The sequence below is a fragment of the Aethalodelphis obliquidens genome, unplaced genomic scaffold (genome assembly GCF_003676395.1).
Source record: "Aethalodelphis obliquidens isolate GAN/ISIS:26980383/991018 unplaced genomic scaffold, ASM367639v1 scaffold65, whole genome shotgun sequence".
NCBI lineage: Eukaryota > Metazoa > Chordata > Mammalia > Artiodactyla > Delphinidae > Aethalodelphis > Aethalodelphis obliquidens.
In genome coordinates, this window is record NW_020838009.1 from 6,013,435 (window position 1) to 6,033,400 (window position 19,966).

Sequence of the window (19,966 nt, forward strand, 5' to 3'; positions counted from 1 at the left end):
ATTTTTTCTGTGGAGATTTGAACTGGTTTTGTATTCTGTTTTTCTGTTTAACTAGTTAGTGATAGCTTAGGGGAAAAGCATTTTTGTACATTTCTTTTATAGCGACCTCGCTAAGTTTTTTTTGTTTTGTTTTTGGCCTCGTGGCATGCGGGATCTTACTTCCCCGACCAGGGATCGAATCCGCACCCCCTGCATTTAAACACTCGACCGCCAGGGAAGTCCTGTTTGTCCATTCTTTTACTCACTCATACATTCACACATGCGTTCGTTTGCTGTTCGCCAATCTAACCGACAGTGAGACCTATGATGGAAGCTTCCCTCCTTCCCTCTTTTACACCCTATTGATCCCGAGGTTCTGTGTGGGCTTCTGGTATTCCCTGTAATCATTCGTCCCTGCACAGAGACTGGAACCAACAGCAACGGAGGAGGGGGTGAGGACCCTGAGGTGGGCTCTGTTCACAAGCCCGTGTGAATGGACCACGAAGCTGGTGCTGGAATTCCTCCAATTTTGTCACTACTCCAGGTTCATTGTACCCTGCGGAGAGCAAAGACTGCTTTCACATCCTTCTTTTTATTAAAGAGGCAGAAGCACACCTTCTCCTTGAGGGAACGGGACTTTCTCTGGCATCGAATTTTAAATAGAATTTGTCGCGTGCAGCTTTCTACAACACATTGGCCCAGCAAAGGCTATCAGGCTGCTTCTGGTGGAGGCATCAGAGAAAAGCCAAGGGGCCAGAAGGAGCCCTGTCTGTCGAAAGTACTGTCTCCTGCAAGTGCTTGGGAGTTTTGGGGAAGAACGTGTGTTCTGGGGAGTGGACCTCAGTGATGAGATGAGGCCCCCTAGTGTACTCAAGCCTAGTTAATTTCCACATTACCCTTTCTTTCATTTTCCTCACGGATATGGTGAGACTGGAGCTTCTCCAGTTCAGCTGGTGGAAAGCTATAGCCTAACAGAGACTTTGCAAATGCCAGAGCCAGGTTCCCACGACCACTCATCAGGTGAACTCTCCCTGGGAGCTGAGTATGAAGCCATCTGTGGTACGCCGAGGAACACACACTTTCTTATCCACATCTCTGGCTTCTGGATCTGCAGGGCAGGCTGCTGGAACACAGAGGGGGGATCAGTGGAGCAGAACGAGGGAAAGATGGGATTAACACCCTTGAAAAGCAGGTGGCATTGGAAAGCCACTGGGTTTATGAACACTGGTTCCTTTCTGTGTGAGCAAATACAGGGCATGTCCTAGAAGAGAACCGATGGGTGACTCCCACCCAGAGGGCCCAAAGCTGATCGGCACATTTCTACTGTTCTTGGCTACAGCGTTCTGTGGCCAGAGTGACCGTGATGCAGAGACTCAGCAGGAAGAGGAAAGCCATAATTGTGTGCAACATGACGTTCTGATGGCAGAAAGTCAATAAGTCATATGAGAATTCTCTAAAGGTCAAGTTGACAGTCTCGTTGTGTTCTGTAGAGATAGCAAGGGAAATATTTCATTTTCTGTTTGAGATGTGTCATCTTGCCATCTGGAGTTAACATCGACTTAGTGGGCCTAGGTGTTTTCTTCCAAACCCAAGAGGCAAATAGCCTATCAGAGGGCACTTGGTGATCAGCCCATGGAAGGAAGAACATCTCAGAGACCACGAAGCTGGCCATACATGGAGGCGCCTGTCGGCATTAGGAATGAACCATTCTCATGAAGGGAACTGCCAGAGGGCCATGAGCATGGAGAGATAGATAAGAGAGATGGGTAATAAAATCCAGGTGAGTCATGTCCCAAGGGCACTGTGCCCCTTGGGTCTTACCCTTCCGTAGGCTCCTTATTGATCCACCCTCTTATTCGCTGCTTAGCAAAGCTGGGGCACGGACTCTGCAAACTCCATTTCCCAGATCCCCTTGCCAAGGCAGCCTTTTAGATTTTGCCAAAAAGAAGCATTAGAGAGAGAGAGGGGAGGGGAAGAGGGACTTCCTCTCTGTTTTTCCTGTTCGTGGCTGAATCCTCGCTCCAGCTTCCAGCAACTTTGGGTACTCGCGAGACCGGCTGCCTGTGGAATGCCAGGTCTGGAGTGAATATAAAGGTACTGTTTTAAGAAGGTCTGGAATGTCATCCAAAATGTGTTCCTCAGGTTCTGAAAGACCAGGGTGAATGTCACCGTGAGGGGCAAGGGCAAGTCCTGAAAGCCAACCTCCTCCTTGGATACGGAGGACGAAGCACTCAAAGAGACAATTCAGAGGAACAGCTACATGTTGTTAAAACAAAACATAATGCAACACATACACAAATGTTCAACTACGCCAATAATTTTTTTAAAAAAAAAGGAACAAAGAATCAATATTTATTTATTTATTTTTGGCTGTGTTCGGTCTTCTTTTCTGTGTGAGGGCTTTCTCCAGTTGCGGCGAGCGGGGGCCACTCTTCATCGCAGTGCACGGGCCTCTCTCTATCGCGGCCTCTCTTGTTGCGGAGCACAAGCTCCAGACACGCAGGCTCAGTAGTTGTGGCTCACGGGCCCAGTTGCTCCGTGGCATGTGGGATCCTCCCAGACCAGGGCTCGAACCCGTGTCCCCTGCATTAGCAGGCAGATTCTCGTGTTGACAGTTTAATGTAGATGATAACCCTTGACCCTCAGGAAATGATTATTGTTAGACACAAAATACATTATGTAATGGATTGTTTACTAATATTATTGATGATAGTGAAAAGGTTAAACTAAATACCTAATAGAATGATGTTAATTATTGTAAATCCACAATATGAAACACTGTTTAGACATTTAAAGGTCTAAATAATACATTTAGAGCGTACAAAATGTACTATTTAAGCTAAGTGTAAGAGTACATTTAAAATGTCTAAGTTAAAATAATCCTGTAAACAAGAACCTAGTGACATATAAAAATGTTTGTAGAATAATATTACTTAGTAAAATAGAAAAAAGCAAAATTTTTTTTTGGCGGCACCACATAACATGTGAGATCTTAGCTCCCCGACCAGGAATCAAACCCATGCCTCTTGCACTGAAGTGCAGAGTCTTAACCACCAGACTGCCAGGGAAGTCCCCGAAGGAAGCAAATTTAAAAACAAATAGTAGGACTTCCCTGGTGACACAGTGGTTGAGAATCCACCTGCCAATGCAGGGGACACAGGTTCGAGCCCTGGTCCGGGAAGATCCCACCTGCCACAGAGCAGCTAAGCCCGTGCACCACAACTAGTGAGCCTGCGCTCTGGAGCCCGTGAGCCACAACTACTAAGCCCGTGTGCCACAACTACTGAAGCCCGCACACCTAGAGCCCGTGCTCCGCAACAAGAGAAGCCACCGCAGTGAGAAACCTGTGCACTGCGACGAAGAGTGGCCCCTGCTCTCCGCAACTAGAGAAAGCCTGCGTGCAGCAACGAGGACCCAACGCAGTTAAAAATAAATAAATACATTTATTTTTAAAATATAGCATATACATTTAGTATGATCCCATTGTATTAAATACATGCATGTATGTGTATATACGTAAGAGATATTTTTTAAAGGGAAGTTTTAAAAAGTCCTCTTGCCCAGGTCATACCCCAAACCAATTAAATCATCATAATAATTTACTGGGCGGAACTCAGGCCTCGGTAGCACCTCAGGAGATTACAATGTACTGTCAGGGTTGCAAAACACTGCTGTAAGCACACCCAGTCTCAACCTACGCACTCTCCTCTACACCTTTATTTAAATTTTTTTATTAAATTGGTTCGATTTAATTAATTTAATCAAAATTTGGTTAGTTCTGATTAAATTGATTGATTTTTTAATCAATTTTTGATTAAGTCAATTGGATCCCAATTGATTTTTTTTTTTTTTGGTGAGCATTTGGTCTTCAAGAAAATAGACAGTCCCCGTGTCAGGCTTGTGACAAAGAAGCCTGGAGCATTTTGCTGGGGTCGAAGTGTCTGGAATGTCTCGGTAGCCAGCCTGACCTCACCTGAGTAAACCATCCTCCTCCGCCCCCATCAGAAGAGCAAAGGGTCTATCTCCGTTTATTCCACCATGTTTTTTATTATTTATTTATTATTTTGGCCACACCTCATGCAGGATCTTAGCTCCCCGACCAGGGGTGGAACCCGAACCCCCTGCAGCGGGAGCGCAGTCTTAACCATTGGGCGGCCAGGGAAGCCCCCACCACCATGCTTTTTTAAAAGGAGTAAGTAAGGGGTCAAGTGGATCACAGCATAGAAGAGGGGACTGAGCTGTCTAGTTGACTCTGTAATTATTTTTTGCAGGGAGCGATTCCAAATGTTTTCAAACCTCAGAATGGCATTGAGCAACCTCAGGGAACTCAAAAGGTAGGCCCAACAGTGGGGTGGGAGCCTCCTGAAGACTGAGGAGCTGCCTGCCTCCTGCTCCATCCAGCCTCACCCAGCTTGGTCCATCCGTCAGGATGACCTCCCATCACTCAGGGTCTGGCGGGGATTACCACCTGCTGCCTGTCGCTGTTCCCATGGAAGGCTGTAGGGGAGGAATAGTCATTTCCCTCTACCCTTCTAGGTTCTGTAGCTGAGACCCCATGTGTAACAGACAGATTAACAAGGGAAATACCCTCAGTGCTCTGTGGTGACCTAAATGGGAAGGAAATCCAAAACAGAGGGGATATATGTATATATACTGAGTCACTTTTCTGTACAGCAGAAACTAACACAACATTGTAAAGCAGTTACACTCCAATAAAAATTAATTCAAAAGAAAAACAAGGGAAAACCCAACAGAAGTTTAATAATATGTATGTACGCCTCATGTATACATGGGTGATACCCCGGAAAACTGAGTGAAACTCCCTAAGATGTCCCAAGCTACCACCTGAAACACCACCTTCAGCTAAAGGCAAAAGAAAGATGTTGGGCGGGGCCCGGTAGGGGAGGCGACCCTGAAAAGCCCAGTAAACAAGGGTAAGGTTTGTTATGCAGATTTAAGCCGGTGCCTTCTCCACTGATACACGGTTTCTGGAGATTTGGAGCCTTCTTTCCCTTCCTCCAGGAAGACATCCTTACAAACGCAGACTTCTCTTACAAATGTAAGTTTCCCTCACAAAAAGGCAACTTCTGTCCTGTTTTCAGAGATTCTCCAGTCTGCCATTTCTTAAAAATAATCAGCTCCAAATAATCTTGATGCCGAAGAGGCACTTTCTGCTCCCCTTCTCTTTTCAATTTTTAAAAATTTTTATCGAAGTATAGTTGATTTACAGTATTGTGTTAGTTTCAGGTGTACAGCAAAGTGATTCAGTTATATATATCTGTATATATATCTTTTTAACATGCTTTTCCATTATAGGTTATTACAAGATATTGAATATTGTTCCCTGTGCTGTGCAGTAAATTCTTGTTGCTTATCTGTTTCAAGTCTAGTGGTGCCTATCAGTTCATTCTGCCGCCTTCCTTGTTTGCCGTGGGCAGAGCCTCAGCCCCACATGATCCCCACACCTATTCCGGGTCTCAGCCTGCTCCAGGTGGGTGGGTTTGAGACAGGCTGTGTGTAGTGTGGAAGGAAAGAGCACAGGAAGAGGAGCCAGAGGTCTGGATTCAAACATTAGGCCCTCGGTGCTCTGACTGACCTCAGCCTTTCCGATCCCCACTTTTCTCGGCAATGAAGTAGGAATAAGCGTTTCCAGCCTTCCTCACAGCTGTGTGTGTGAGCGTGTGTGACACCTGCAGTGGGTCTCAACCTGGCTGCACACTGGAATCAGTTGAGCTTTGAGAAATGCTTGTCCTACCCCCAGAGATTACGATTTCGTTGGTCTGAGGTGCCTCTAGTGCATCGGGATGTTTCAGAACTTCCGGAGGGATTCCAGTGCACAGCCAGGGCTGAGCTGCCCTGCTCCGCCGGATGTGAGAGACCTTTTGAACAGCAGACACAGCTCTACTACAGTGATTTTCAAAGTAGGGAGGGGACCAGCGACTACTGGTCCCCTTGTTAGAAATGTCAACTACGGAGGCTTAACCCAGTCTTAGGAATTAGTGACTCAGAGCGATCTGTCTTTAACATGCCCTCCAGATGATTCTTGCAGTGATAAAATGGGAGAACCGCTTTTTTTTTTTTTTTTTTTTTTGCGGTACGCGGGCCTCTCACTGCTGTGGCCCCTCCCGTTGTGGAGCACAGGCTCCGGATGCGCAAGCTCAGCGGCCATGGCTCACGGGCCCAGCCGCTCCTGCGGCATGTGGGATCTTCCCGGACCGGGGCACGAACCCGTGTCCCCTGCATCGGCAGGCGGACTCTCAACCACTGCACCACCAGGGAAGCCCGAGAACTGCTATTTTAAAACAATGGTCCTAAACCGTGATTGTTCAGTAGAACTTGTGGGGGAGACTTTAATTTGAAAACAATACTGATGCCCAGACCTCAGAGGGTGATTCCCATTCAGTCACTGGGAGTGAGGTCCAGTCATTGTTTGTGTTTTTGGTTTTGTTTTGTTTTGTTTTTAAGTTTTCCAGGTGATTCTAATGCCACCAGGTTGGAAAATCTGTTCGTTTTTTTTTTTTAAAAAAAGGTCTTTTTGAGCAGCAGAATCCTCTGGAAGGAACAACACACAGCAGAAGACCAGGCTGTGTCTCCAGCTAGCCGGGAACAGATGCCGAATCTCTAATGTTTATAACGTGACGGGATTCATCTCTTTCATTAGTGACCTTTGGTTAGGTTGAATCATTTCCTTTGGAAATAAGAGAAAATACCTCCATTGTTTTTAACAAGTTCTCTTCATCTTTGAAAATATTTTGTGAAATGACTTGGAAGCCTCCAACTTCCTCATGATTTTGTCTCTACTGACCTAAGCAAACAACCACATGATGTCGTTGGGAAAACTGTTGATTTAATGGGGGGATTTTTCACAGTGGATGTAAAGGCTTTCTCAAACTTCACCCACCGCAACTTACTCCACCCTGCCCCCATCCCATTTTATGGCCAGGATGCCGAGACCCAGAGAGGCCCCATATACCTTGCTGGGGTTGAGCAGAACATTAATAGCCAAGCTGGGAGTGAAGCCAAACTCTTGCCACCTCCTCCATCTTTATTTTTGCCAGATGACACTATGTGGGTGATAAAGATTTCACTGGAATTTTCCCTAGTATCACCAGATTGCTGCCTGGGGCAGTAGTAAAGCACAGGGCCTCTTGGTATCAGCCTGCCCAGGTTCAAATCCTGGCTCAGCGGAATGCTAGCTGTGAGCATTTTGATAAGTTACTTAACTACCCTGTGCCTCAGTTTCCTCATCTGTAAAACGGGGACGCATAGAGTTCTTGTGAGGATTAAACGTAAGACACACAGAAGAAGAGAGCCTCGTGTAGTAAGTGACAGTCATTTTTATGGTCCACGAGGTGCTTTGCCTCATTGTTTTTGCACCAACCTCCAGCCCCTCTTTCACTTCGGCCTTACGTCCCCCTCTTGGGGCTCCCTTTCCCACACTGTGTCCTGGGAGTCTGTGTGCTGGGTCAGAAGGAACTGGGCCCTCACACCTCAATAGCGGGAAACGCTGCTCAGTCTACAGTAAAGTGGGAGGGTGGAAGTTTGGGACCTGGGAGCAAAAGGAGGGCTCTCGAGATCAGGACTTCTGAGCACTCTTGTTCAGAGCACAGATGTACATCCAGTCCATCAGCAAACCTTACTGACTGGGCTATTTGGGATGATGACCTTGGTCCAATGGGGACCATGAGCCTTTTGGACAGTTATCTGAGAACTTCCCATCATCAGATACTTGGACTGGAGTGCGGACACTGCTGTGGCCACAGTTTGGCCCCTGAGGCGCCCTGTGACATCGAGCTGGACACCCGTCTTCTCTGGCCCAGCCTCCCCATTGGCCCAGCAGGCACAGACTGGTTATAAAGTGCTATGACCTTGTTACATTTGATCCTCACAAAAACTGGTAGTGAGGGTGGGTGTTGTTACCCTATTTGATGAAGGTAGAAGCCAACTCTCAGGAAGACTTGCCCAAGATTGTAGTTTAATACAAGGAAGAGGCACAGGGGAAGAAGCCCCCCTACCACCCAACACCACTCTGTTTTCTTATACCCACCACCATGGGCTGACCTCATGCCCTCATCCCTCCCCTCCACCATCCATGTCCAACCTCCCTGGGCTTCTCTCCCTAGCCCCTCCTTTTCCATAAAAATCTATCTTTTTTTCTCCACGTCTCCACCAGGGTCTAGTTGATTTTAAATGGTGTGTTAGTTTCAGGTATACAGTAAAGTGATTATATATATATATATATATATATATATAAAATTTTTTAGATTCCTTTCCACTATATGTTATTACAAGATATTGAGTATAGTTCCCTGTGCTATACAGTAGGTCCTTGCTGGTTATCTATTTTATATATAGTAGTATGTATATTCTAATCCTAAACTCCTAATTTATCCCCTCTCTACCCACTTTCCCCTTGGTAACCATAAGTTTGTTCTCTATGTCTGTGAGTCTATTCTGTTTTGTAAATAAGTTCATTTGTATCATTTTTTTCAGATTCCACATATAAGTGATATATGATAATTGTCTTTCTCTGTCTGACTTAACTTCACACAGAGATGACCTAGTATGATCACCTCTAGGTCCATCCATGTTACTGCAAATGGCATTATTTCATTCTTTTTCATGGCTGAGTAATATTCCATTGTATATATGTACCACATCTTCTTTATCCATTCCTCTGTTGATGGACATTTAGGTTGCTTCCATGTCTTGGCTATTGTGAATAGTGCTGCAAGGAGCATTGGGGTGCGTGTATCTTTTTGAATTATAGTTTTCTCTGGATATATGCCTAGGAGTGGGATTGCTGGATCATATGGTAGCTCTATTTTTAGGTTTTTTTTTTTTTTTTTTGCGGTACGTGGGCCTCTCACTGCTGTGGCCTCTCCGGTTGCGGAGCACAGGCTCCGGACGCGCAGGCTCAGCGGCCATGGCTCACGGGCCCAGCCGCTCCGCGGCATGTGGGATCTTCCCGGACCGGGGCACGAACCCGCGTCCCCTGCATCGGCAGGCGGACTCTCAACCACTGCGCCACCAGGGAAGCCTCTATTTTTAGTTTTTTAATGAGGCTAGGCTTTAGGCAAAGTGAGCCAGCCTGGCCCACAGTGAGTTCACAAGTTACCACTTTCTGGAAACTGAACTAATATTTAGCACAGCTTCTTCAGACGAAACGCCACTCCCAAAGAGAATGACTGACTCATGCATGACAGAAATTTCTGGTGCCTTGGCATGCCGGAGATACAGCTGCTGCCGTAGGTGAAGATGGCCCGTGGAGGGCGGAAGGGATGCAGGAAGTACCGCGGCTAACTTGCTGGGGGTACTTCCCTCCACTTCCTGGCCTCAGCTTCTCTGTCTATACAATGGATGGTGGAACTAGCTGCTGGCTGATGTAACGTCCAGCTCTGGTGTTTCCGTCTTCCTTAATGTCCCAACACCCGCTGCTGGGGGGTCTGTGGATCTTCGGGGTACACTGGTATTTTGCCCCCCTCTCTCCTATATCCCTTATGAGGAATTCCAAATTACTTAAATTTTTTTTCTTTTTTTTCCCTAACCTTATGGTTAATCATTTAGTAAGGAATTTAATTATGCTCTAATGAATTGTGTTATAATAAAAAGTCTAATTGGAGGTTTTGAGGCTGTGTCACCACCCACCCTCCACCCATCCTTTTTTTTGTTTTTAAGAGTGTAATTGCTTTACAATGTTGTGTTAGTTTCTGCTGTTCAATGAAGTGAATCAGCTATATGTATACATCTATCCCCTCCCTCTTGGATCTCCCACCTCCCCACCTACAATCCCATCCACCTAGGTCACTGCAGAGCACCAAGCTGAGGTCCCTGTGCTATACCATAGGTTCCCACTAGCCATCTGTTTTACACATGGTAGTTTATATGTCAAACCTAATCTCCTAATTCATCCCACCCTCCCCTTGCTTCTCTCTTCCATAGCTTTGAAATATTTCAGGCCTTTTTAACCTCACCCAGGCTTCCATTGTCCTGTTTGCCTCTCGCAGACAGAGAAACTAGAAACAGGAAATCAAAATGTTGGATTCAACAAATATTACTTTAGTGGCAATTGGCTGTCAGATGCATGGAGCGAGCACAAAGGGGGTGGGTCTTGGTTCTCTCCCTCAAGGCCCCAGACTATACACCCAGTCGCGGTGGAGCCAGATGAGGGCCACAAGAGGGGAGGAACCAACAACGGAGGGGGCTTGGAGGAAGGAGATTTGCTCAGTCTGGAGACACCTGGCCAGTGAAGAGGGGACAGAGCCGGTCCTGAGCAGCAGGCCCACTAAAGACGGAAAAGTGGGTCACTGTGGGGCCTTCCTTTGCATTTATTGTATAAACAAATGAAACAGCAACAGTAGAAGTCAGGGAAAAAGAAGGACAACAAACAAAACACCACAACTTTTCCGCTTAACACATCAGACGTTTTTATTTTTCCAAGTCTTTTTCCAGGCCCTGGTGACATTTATGCAAAAATGTTTTGTTGCAGTAAACACTGCAAGTCCTAATTCTGAACTCAGCTGTTCTCACTTAGCCTCACATACCAGTACATTTCCACGTTGCTACACAAACTTCATCGGTTTAATAGCTGCCCTGAATTTCACTGGCTGCTTTCACCAATGCCACCAACAATAGATGAGTGTACAGTTTCCTGAAATCTGCGTGATTATTAATGTGATTTATTCAAAAGGTTTACTGACTTGTTAAACACTGAACTTCATCGTTATATTTTTCTCATTTCCTTGATAACGAGGAAGGTTAAATATGTATTAGGTTTTTTTTTTTTAACTCCTATCATAGTTTATTTCCTGAGATTCCCAGTACAGAATTTCTAGGAATTAAGGCAAGAAGACAATGCTACTCTTAAACTCCTGTACCATGCATAAGGTTTCCCAGAGAAATAATATTGGAGACCTCAGAGCGATACCCAGCCAGGGACTGTATTAAGTTCTTCAGTTCCCTCAAAGCAACAACTTAAAAATAAACATATAGAGTTTGTATTAAAAGGAAGTCTCTAGGTAGCTGCAACCTTTCAATGGAGTAGCAGTCTAATAGAAAGAAAGAGATCCTATACTGCGGCCGTAGGAACTAGGCCTTGAGAAACTAAATTTGAAAATTGTATCTCCTCTTAATTCGAATGATCTTTGGGTTTTTTGCTTGCCTGGACCTGCTGTGTGTATTAGCTCTTTGCATTGGGTGACCAACTGCCCTGGTTTACCCAGGATTGAGGAGGCTCCTGGGATGCAACTTTTGGCTCTAAAACCAGAACCAGATGATCGCCATATCTTTATATACTAGGTTCAGCACTTGCACAATTAGTATTTGATGCTTTCCTTTCCACTCTCCCAAATAAGCCTTCCTTTCTTTTTGGTCCATAAGAGAAGTAATAGGGTCACTGTAAAAATAAATGAAATAGGGGCTTCCCTGGTGGTCCAGTGGTTAACACTTTACCTTCCAATGCAGGGGTTGTGGGTTTGATCCCTGGTCAGGGAACTAAGATCCTACATGCCTCATGGCCAAAAAAAACCAAAATATAAAACAGAAGCAATATTGTAACAAATTCAATTAAGACTTAAAAAAAAAATGGTCCACATCAAAAAAAAAATCTTAAAACAATAAAAATAAAAATAAATTAATTAACACAGTTTAAGCACTCGGAACAGTGCCTGGGACAAAGTGCTTAATAAATTGGAGAAGAGAGGGCATAGCCTATTGATTCAGGTTGTATCGTGTGGAATCAGACTGCTTGAGTTCCAATCCTGGCTCCTCCATTTCTTCCTCTGCAAAACTGAGATGACCATTACCTGTCTTGCAGGCTGGTCCTGAAGGTTCTATGAGCTAATACATGCAAAACACGTAGAACAGGGCTTGGCCAGGATTAAGCCTCCAAGTATTAACTACTGTTCGTGGCAGCAGAAATAATAGTAGTAAGCACCTACAGATGCCATTATTGACCATCTGCTATATGACAGGTGCTGCTAAGGTGACCAGCTGTCCCAGTGTACCTGGACCTGTTGTGGGTTTAGTGCCGAAGGTCCCATGTCCTGGGAATTCCTCCAGCCCAGGTAAACCCGTGGCTTGCGTACCATAAGAACGTTAAATTATCTCACTTCTGTGAATGAAAAATGTTGCCGCCGTATCAGTAAACAAAGAATGTTGCAGCCATCAAGCCATCACATTACAGCGGCCCCAATGGCGCACCCTGAGGGGACTCAGGAAGAGAAAGCACTGGCCCCAGATAGCAGAGGCGCACATCAAAGGGATGATTTCAGTGAGCCCAGACTCCTGCATCTTCCCATACAGAGAAGAGCGCTAAATTCTTTAGCTTGAGATACCTGGTTCACTTCAATTCACAGTGATCTTTTGATGTTCCGACTACCTGGGCTTTGTTGAAAAAACTCCTGGCTCCTCCCATGCCTCTTTGGAGCAGTCGCTCAGCACTACCTGAGAGTCCTGTCTCTTGGGCTTGAAGTCCTCAGAAAGTCCACCAAATAAAACATAACTCTCAACTTTTAGGCTGTGCATTTTTTTTCAGTAGACAGTTTATCCTCCCAACACCCTCTGCATTACACATAGAGAAACAGGGACTCCGAGTGCTGCAGAAATTTGCCCAAGTGACACAGGTAGTGAGGGACCGAGCCAGCTGGCCACAGAACCTGAAGTCATCTCCGTCTATGAACAGCGTCTTTGCTGGGAAGGAGCTGGATGCCGCCAAGAGGTTGGCCCGTGGACACTTGAGATCAGCTTTTCACATTTTTCATATTTTCTCACATGCTGGCTCTCTGTACACTGACATCAACCTCACAATGTCTGTGGCTTCTGTAGGGGGGGAGACAGAGTTTTGAGAGCCACTGTCACCCTGATGCTTAGGGACACCATCGCTGGTGATCACACAAGTGCCAGAAATGTTGAGTGAGAGGCTGAGGCCACATACAGGTACCCTGTCATCTTACCTCTTCCTCAAGCCTATCGACCGAGGTGCTGCAGACCCCAGCAAGCCGAGATCAGGCAGGCAGGGACTGGCATTGTGTTTTTAGACGGTGTTTGGCAGAGAGAGCAGCCTGCGCCGCATCTGTGTGGTACATATACTCTGGGAGTTGAGGCCTCCTGGACCTCATCCTGGAGCCTCCAGACCCGGTGCTGGACGGCCCTCTCATCCCACCGTGACTGGAGCTGAACCTCATTGTCGGTTCAGAGGGACGATCCTGCAAACACAGTCCCTCAGTCCCTGCACAGTGTCTGTTCCGGGGCTGGCGGGGCTGGCGGGGCTGGCGGGCAGCCTCCAGCTTCCCTCTAGGATGCAAGCCCCGGGAGAAAAGCACCATTAGGGGGTTCGGCCGGGAGGGAGGGCTGTCTCCCTCCCCCGTGTGCACACCGCTGCCTTTACCTTGAACCCGCCTCAGGTCCTTCTCCCTCTCCCTCGATAGACAGGGACTCCTGCGGGCAGAGACCGTGCCTGACTGTGTAGGTGCCCGATATTCTGTCTCCCCGCAGACAAGCGCAGATGCCTTAGGGTTTGGTCCTACGCCGTGTGTAGCAAAGGAACAGTCTCTAAGGATGGAACGATAACGAGAAGAAGACGGTTCTATAAGATGTAGCGAAGTGCTCTACACGTAACCCTCACAACGACCCTAGGAGCAGGTGAGTGTGGCTGCCCACAGCTCTCCTTTTGCGTTCTGTGCTTCTGCTAATGCAAACTAAAATCACGTTGCTTTTTTAATTAATTTATTTATTTTTGCTGTGTTGGGTCTTCGTTTCTGTGCGAGGGCTTTCTCTAGTTGTGGCAAGTGGGGGCCACTCTTCATCGCGGTGCGCGGGCCTCTCACTATCGCGGCCTCTCTTGTTGCGGAGCACGGGCTCCAGACGCGCAGGCTCAGTAGTTGGGGCTCATGGGCCTAGTCGCTCCGTGGCATGTGGGATCCTCCCAGACCAGGGCTCGAACCCGTGTCCCCTGCATTCGCAGGCAGATTCTCAACCACTGCGCCACCAGGGAAGCCCTCTTTTTGCCTTTTTAAAAATGTATTTATATTTTTGGTTACACAGCATGTGACACCTTAGTTCCCCAACCAGGGATGGAACCCACGCCCCCTGCATTGCAAGAGTGGCATCTTAACCGCTGGACCACCAGGAAAGTCCCACGTGGCCTTTTTTAGCCATTGAAAACCTAGCATGAGTTCAGAGGGGAGGGATAAGGAGGGTGAGGGGCCTTGAAAGAGCCAAAGGAAGACTGTTTAGGCCGAGCTCACAGGAGGCAGAGACCACTGAGGCCTCCCGAGGAGCAGCAACGCCCACCCTGCAGGGCTCTGCCAGGCGGCCGCTGAGAAGGCCTCCAGAGCCTGCAGAGGCCGTGGTGGGGCATCAGGAGGCCCCTGTAAAGCTGTAGGACCGGCGAGGGGTGGGAATGGGGACAGGACTCAAGACACTTGAACTGGATTAGAAACACAGGCTGGTGAATTTGCACAATCAGGATAACGCAGAGGGTAGCTGAGCCAGCGCCTCTGAGATGCTATTCTCCTCTTGATTCTGGGCTTGGATGGGACTATAGTCAAAGGATGCCGTCACCCAGAAGGAGCCCAGACGATGAGGAAAGAAACAGCCGCTTCCAGAATACGTCCTTTGTTTATTCACTATAGCATAAGCCAAAGGTGCCTGCAGCAGTGGCGCTGCCTGGAATAATTTGCAATTGATACAGTTTCCACGACCTTCTCTAGATTTCCCCCTTTTTTCTTCAGTGGACAGAATGGGGATGAGTCATTGTACCTGACTTCACTATGACATCAACTGGCACAGCTCCTCAAGAAGACTTTTGTCTGCTGACTGCCCTTCAGGGCAGTATGTTTATATTTATGTCTCATTTATTCTCCTCCTCTGTGGATTGTGGTTTTCCGGGAGAGAAGTAAATTCCGTTTTAGGGGATAGTGGAAAATCCAATTGTTCAATACACGATAAATCCCATTTCCTATCCTTTTTTTCAAAAGATGAGCTGTTCAGGGCTTCCCTGGTGGCGCAGTGGTTGGGAGTCCGCCTGCCGATGCAGGGGACACAGGTTCGTGCCCCGGTCTGGGAAGATCCCACATGCCGCGGAGCGGCAGGGCGCGTGAGCCATGGCCGCTGGGCCTGCGCGTCCAGAGACTCTTGCTCCGCAGCGGGAGAGGCCACAACAGTGAGAGGCCAGCGTACCGAAAAAAAAAAAAAAAAAAAGATGAGCTGTTCAGTCACGTGAGGGAGGATGATTGAGAAATATGAAGTTTCTGATATTGCTGCCTCGTCAGTTTCTGCGGTATCTTTACCTGTCGTTTTTACCTTTTTATTTTAACAACATTAACCTTCTCTGTCATTAGGTTCCTTTCACCAGAGCATCCGTCTGTGTTCATTGATCACTCAGATCCTTACAAAGAGGCCCCACCCTTCACTTTGTCACCTTCCACTCGCATGCCTTCTGCTTTGGAAATATCGAATTACATATCACCTTCCAGATATGCTGTGCTCTCTCCCACCACCAGGCTTTCACACATGCCACTGGCTTTGCAAAGAATGCCTTTCCTTTCGTTACCTGCCTGGATCACTCCTCTACATCCTTTAAACACAAGGTTATCCCTGCCCCTTTCTCCTGGAAGCCTGCACAAGCCTCTCCCTGAGAAGGTTGGGTGTCCCTTCGCAGGCTACAGCCTTCTCCGTCCACCTCTGTCACATGCTATCATAACTGCTGCTTGCTTGGGAACTCCTTGCAGACAAGGACTGTGGCTTTGTGTCTTCTTCAGCCTTGTATCCCCAGGGCCTTCATATTGTACAGTGCACGGCACAGAGTAATGGCTCCACAAATACACATTAAATAGAAACAAATATCTGAGGAATCAATTTGCTCTGCCACCTCCTTCATGAAGCCTTCCTAGATCCTTCCAACCTGGAAGGCATTTGCACCTGTGCGCTCCCTTTGTACTCTACCTGTTTCTCTCTTTTACCCCCATCCCTTTCTCACTGTCCATTCCACTGGCAAACTGCCTGGCACTTAGGAAGTGGTCAATGAGGGAAAGTTCGTTGAAACGGAGCTGAATTTGCTCACAGTGGTATGGAAAGAAGCGTTCTGGGATATTCCACATACCAGGACAAATTTTTTTTGCTCTTACATTGTAAAACCAATATATCTAAGAATCCAGGGCAGAGCATTCATTCTGAGACTCAGGCACCTGCCTGTGTAACATCTTCATCTTTCACTGGTTATAAAGTTGCGCAGAATTCGTTGCAGCTGTCATTGTTTTGAGGTCCGCAGAATTTTAAAGATCTAGGGAGTTCCATGGTGGCCCTACTGGTTAGGATTCTGGGTTTTCACTGCCGTGGTCTGGATTCAACCCTTAACTGAGATCCCGCAAGCTGTGCGGTGTGGCCAAAAAAAAAAAAAAAAAAGAATTTTAAAGATCTAGAATTTGAGAGCTGGTATGGACTTAAAACGTTATCTAGGGACTTCCCTGGTGGTACAGTGGTTAAGAATCCACCTGCCAATGCAGGCGACACGGGTTCAAGCCCTGGTCCAGGAAGATTACACATGCCGCGGGGCAACTAAGCCCGTGAGCCACAACTACTGAGCCTGCGCTCTAGAGCCCACCAGCCACAGCTACTGAAGCCCTTGCGCCTAGAGCCCGTGCTCCGCAACAAGAGAAGCCACCACACGGCAATGAAGAGTAGCCCCCGCTCACCACAACTAGAGAAAGCCCACATGCAGCAACAAAGACCCAACGCAGCCAAAAATAAATAAATAAATAAAATTCTTTTTTTAAATGGGAGACACTCAACTTAAAAAAAAAAAAAGGATACAAAGGAACTTATTTACAAAACACAAGTAGAGTCATGGATGTAGAAAACAAACTTGTGGTTACCAGGGGATAAAGTCGGGGAGGGATAAATTGGGAGATTGGGATTGACATATACACACTACTATATATAAAATAGATAATTAATAAGAACCTGCTCTATAGCACAGGGACTCTACTCAGTTCTCTGTAATGGCTTATATGGGAAAAGAATCTAAAAAAAAAAAAGAGTGGGGACTTCCCTGGTAGCATCGTGGTTAAGAATCCGGCTGCCAATGCAGGGGACACGGGTTCGATCCCTGCTCTGGAAAGATCCGACATGCCACGAGTGACTAAGCCCGTACGCCACAACTACTAAGCCTACGCTCTAGAGCCCGTGAGTCACAACTACTGAGGCCGCGTGCTGCAACTACTGAAGCCCGCATGCCTAGAGCCCGTGCTCCACAACAAGAGAAGCCACCGCAATGAGAAGCCCGTGCACCACAACGAAGAGCCCCGCTCTCCGCAGTTAGAGAAAGCCTGTGCGCAGCAATGAAGACCCAATGCAGCCAAAAATTTAAATTAATTAATTAAAATAAATTTAAAAAAAGAGTGAATATATATATAACTGATTCACTTTGCTGTACACCTGAAACTAACACAACATTGTAAGTCAATTATACGTCAATAAAAATTTAAAACAAAGATTTCGTCTCTGATCCCCGTTGTCTCTTACGAGGCACTTCTCCTACCTCCCCTCCTCCCTCCTTCCCAACATCCAGCTCCTTCAGTCTCATTCCATCTGAGAATCTGACTTGCCCACTGCCTTCCTGGTCACTCCTCCTGTATTCATGGAAGAACTGGGCTCCTGTCTCTGTAACTTCCTCTCCACCCTCACTCCTGCCTTAATCCTTGGTGACTCCAGTATCTAACTATTCAGTGTATTGGCCTTTCAATTCCTTAAGCTTCTTACCTTCAGCCCAGCACAGCCCCTTCTTCCCTTCATCATCTCTAATACGCCGCTTTCCTAATTCTTTGAGCTAGGACTTGCCTGGCGGTCCAATGGTTAAGACTCTGTGCTTCCACTGCAGGGGGGCGTGGGTTTGATCCCTGGTCGGGGAACTAAGATCCTGCATGCCACATGGCAAGCCAAAAATTAAAAAAAAATAATAAAATTCTTTGACCTGAATCCCTCAATCCCCCTCCCTCTTTTCCCCATTAAAATGTCAACACCCTTTACCTCCCTTATGTCTTTGTGTGTCATCATTACCATCCATTCTTTAAAATATCTTCATGTCCTTTGTTCCTTTCTCCCTCTATCACATTTAGGCGGCAAAACTCCAACCCTAGTTGAATCCACCTTGTGGCTTTCCCAGTCCTCGTTCCTGATGGCCTGAATGTCACTGGAGGAAAGTCCGGAATCTGGATGACCGGTTCGCTTTAAAGGTCATAACTGCAAGCTGAAAACAGGCAGGCAGCACCGCACGGCAAGTCCATTTTTTTTTTTTCTTTAGTAAATCTGCTTTTCTCTTCCCCCAGATGACAGTTTTATTATGTCAGGCTACTTCTCCCTCCATGTCCATCTGATGACCAGATGTCCTTTTGGAAGCTCTGTCCACTGAGACTCTATCTCTTCCCTTAGTGCTGTTTTCGGGACCACCCGTGAGTGTCTCTGTGGGCGCAGCAGTCTATTTTGGGCCAGAACCAACAAATTGAGTTGACTGGTTCATGTATGACCCAGGCATCGGTGTTTCCTTCCCCCATCAGCTAGTTGTAGAGAACCTTCTTTGTGAGGCCGTGGGTGGGAGCTGTTGCCTTGGCGCCCCAGAAGTGGATGACTTGGGAGATGTCTGTTTGCAGAGTTCACTTGTGCTCTCCAGACCTGTTCAGGCCTAACCTTAAATGGTCAGTTCCCATTGTGCCCTGCTATTGTGCCCACCCCCAGCTAATGACTTGGTGGGTTTGCCAGCTCTCAGAACCTACTGGTCCTTCAGTGACTCACATCAGTCACGCAGTCTCAACTGGGACCCAGTCATATGCCTGGATCTGCTTTTCAAATGGAGAATAGTTCTCTGCTACGGGTAGCGTGGCCTTGTTCCAGAGCCCTAGGGGGCTGCGCTGGACCCGCCTACCTCACACGGTCAACTTGCCTGCCATGAAATCCTCTCACACCTTGGAATTTGCCAGGTCATGTGGCCCTAGGGGCAGCACTGCTCACATCACATCCTGAACCTAGGGCAGAATTCTCTCCTGCTCTGGGCTCTAGCCAGGAAGCCTGAGGGAGACATAGAAATAGCTCATTCATACCAAGACACTCTTTTGAATACTTATTTGCTTCGCACTTAGGAACTTAGAATTCCTATGTTAGCATTTAGTAACATAAAGTTAATTTTTTGTCACCTACCATTCCTTTTAAGTGTCCAGGCCAGCACTGTCCAGTAGAAATATAATATGAGCCACATACATTAAGTCTAAATTTTCTAATAGCCACGTTACAAAAGAAACAGGTGAAATGAATTTTAATAATATATTTTATTTAATCCAATATATCTAAAATATTTTCAGCATGTGGCACTAGCCACATTTCAAGCGCTCAGTAGTCACACGTGGTGAGCGGCTGTCATACTGGAGAGCTCTGATCCAGACCCCTTCTCGAGAAATTCCTGATATTCATACACAACTTTAAAGGTTACAGAAATTCCCCATGCCTTTTCTAGTTTGTTCTGAGAGAGAGCTCAAATAGGTTTTATCCCTTCTATGTTAGAGATGAGAAAACTGAAGCTCAGAGAAATGAACTTATTTGCCCAAGATAACCCAGCTAGCATGAAAGCAGCGGAGGTGGGACTCAGATCCGGCTACTTCTCAATCTAATTATGTTTTGAATAGAGCAAGTGGTTCCCAAACTTGTCTGCACATTCAAATCACTTGAGGATCTTTTAAAATTTCCAAAGCCCAGGCCACGCACCACATGGGTTAAGTCACAGTATCTAGGGTGGGACACAGGCACCAGGAGTGTTTGAAACTCCCTGAGGGTTTCAGTGGGTAGCCATGTCTGGGAAACACGGGTGTATATCCTTGATACTCAAAGTGTGGTCCATAGACTAGCAGCATGGGTGTCAGAAATGCATCATCTCAGTACAGCACAGAGAATATAGCCAGTATCTCATAATAACATTAAATGGAGTATAATCTGTAAAAAT

General features: G+C 46.7%; 1 long non-coding RNA gene across 1 annotated transcript; it reads left to right on the forward strand.

Moving 5' to 3' along the window:
* Positions 1-4,920: 4,920 nt before the first annotated feature.
* Positions 4,921-18,490, forward strand: LOC113610777 (uncharacterized). The gene is made up of 4 exons (XR_003429212.1): positions 4,921-5,038; positions 11,952-12,044; positions 13,474-13,620; positions 18,096-18,490. It is a non-coding gene; the product is annotated as an uncharacterized LOC113610777 (long non-coding RNA).
* The last annotated feature ends 1,476 nt before the right edge of the window (positions 18,491-19,966 follow it).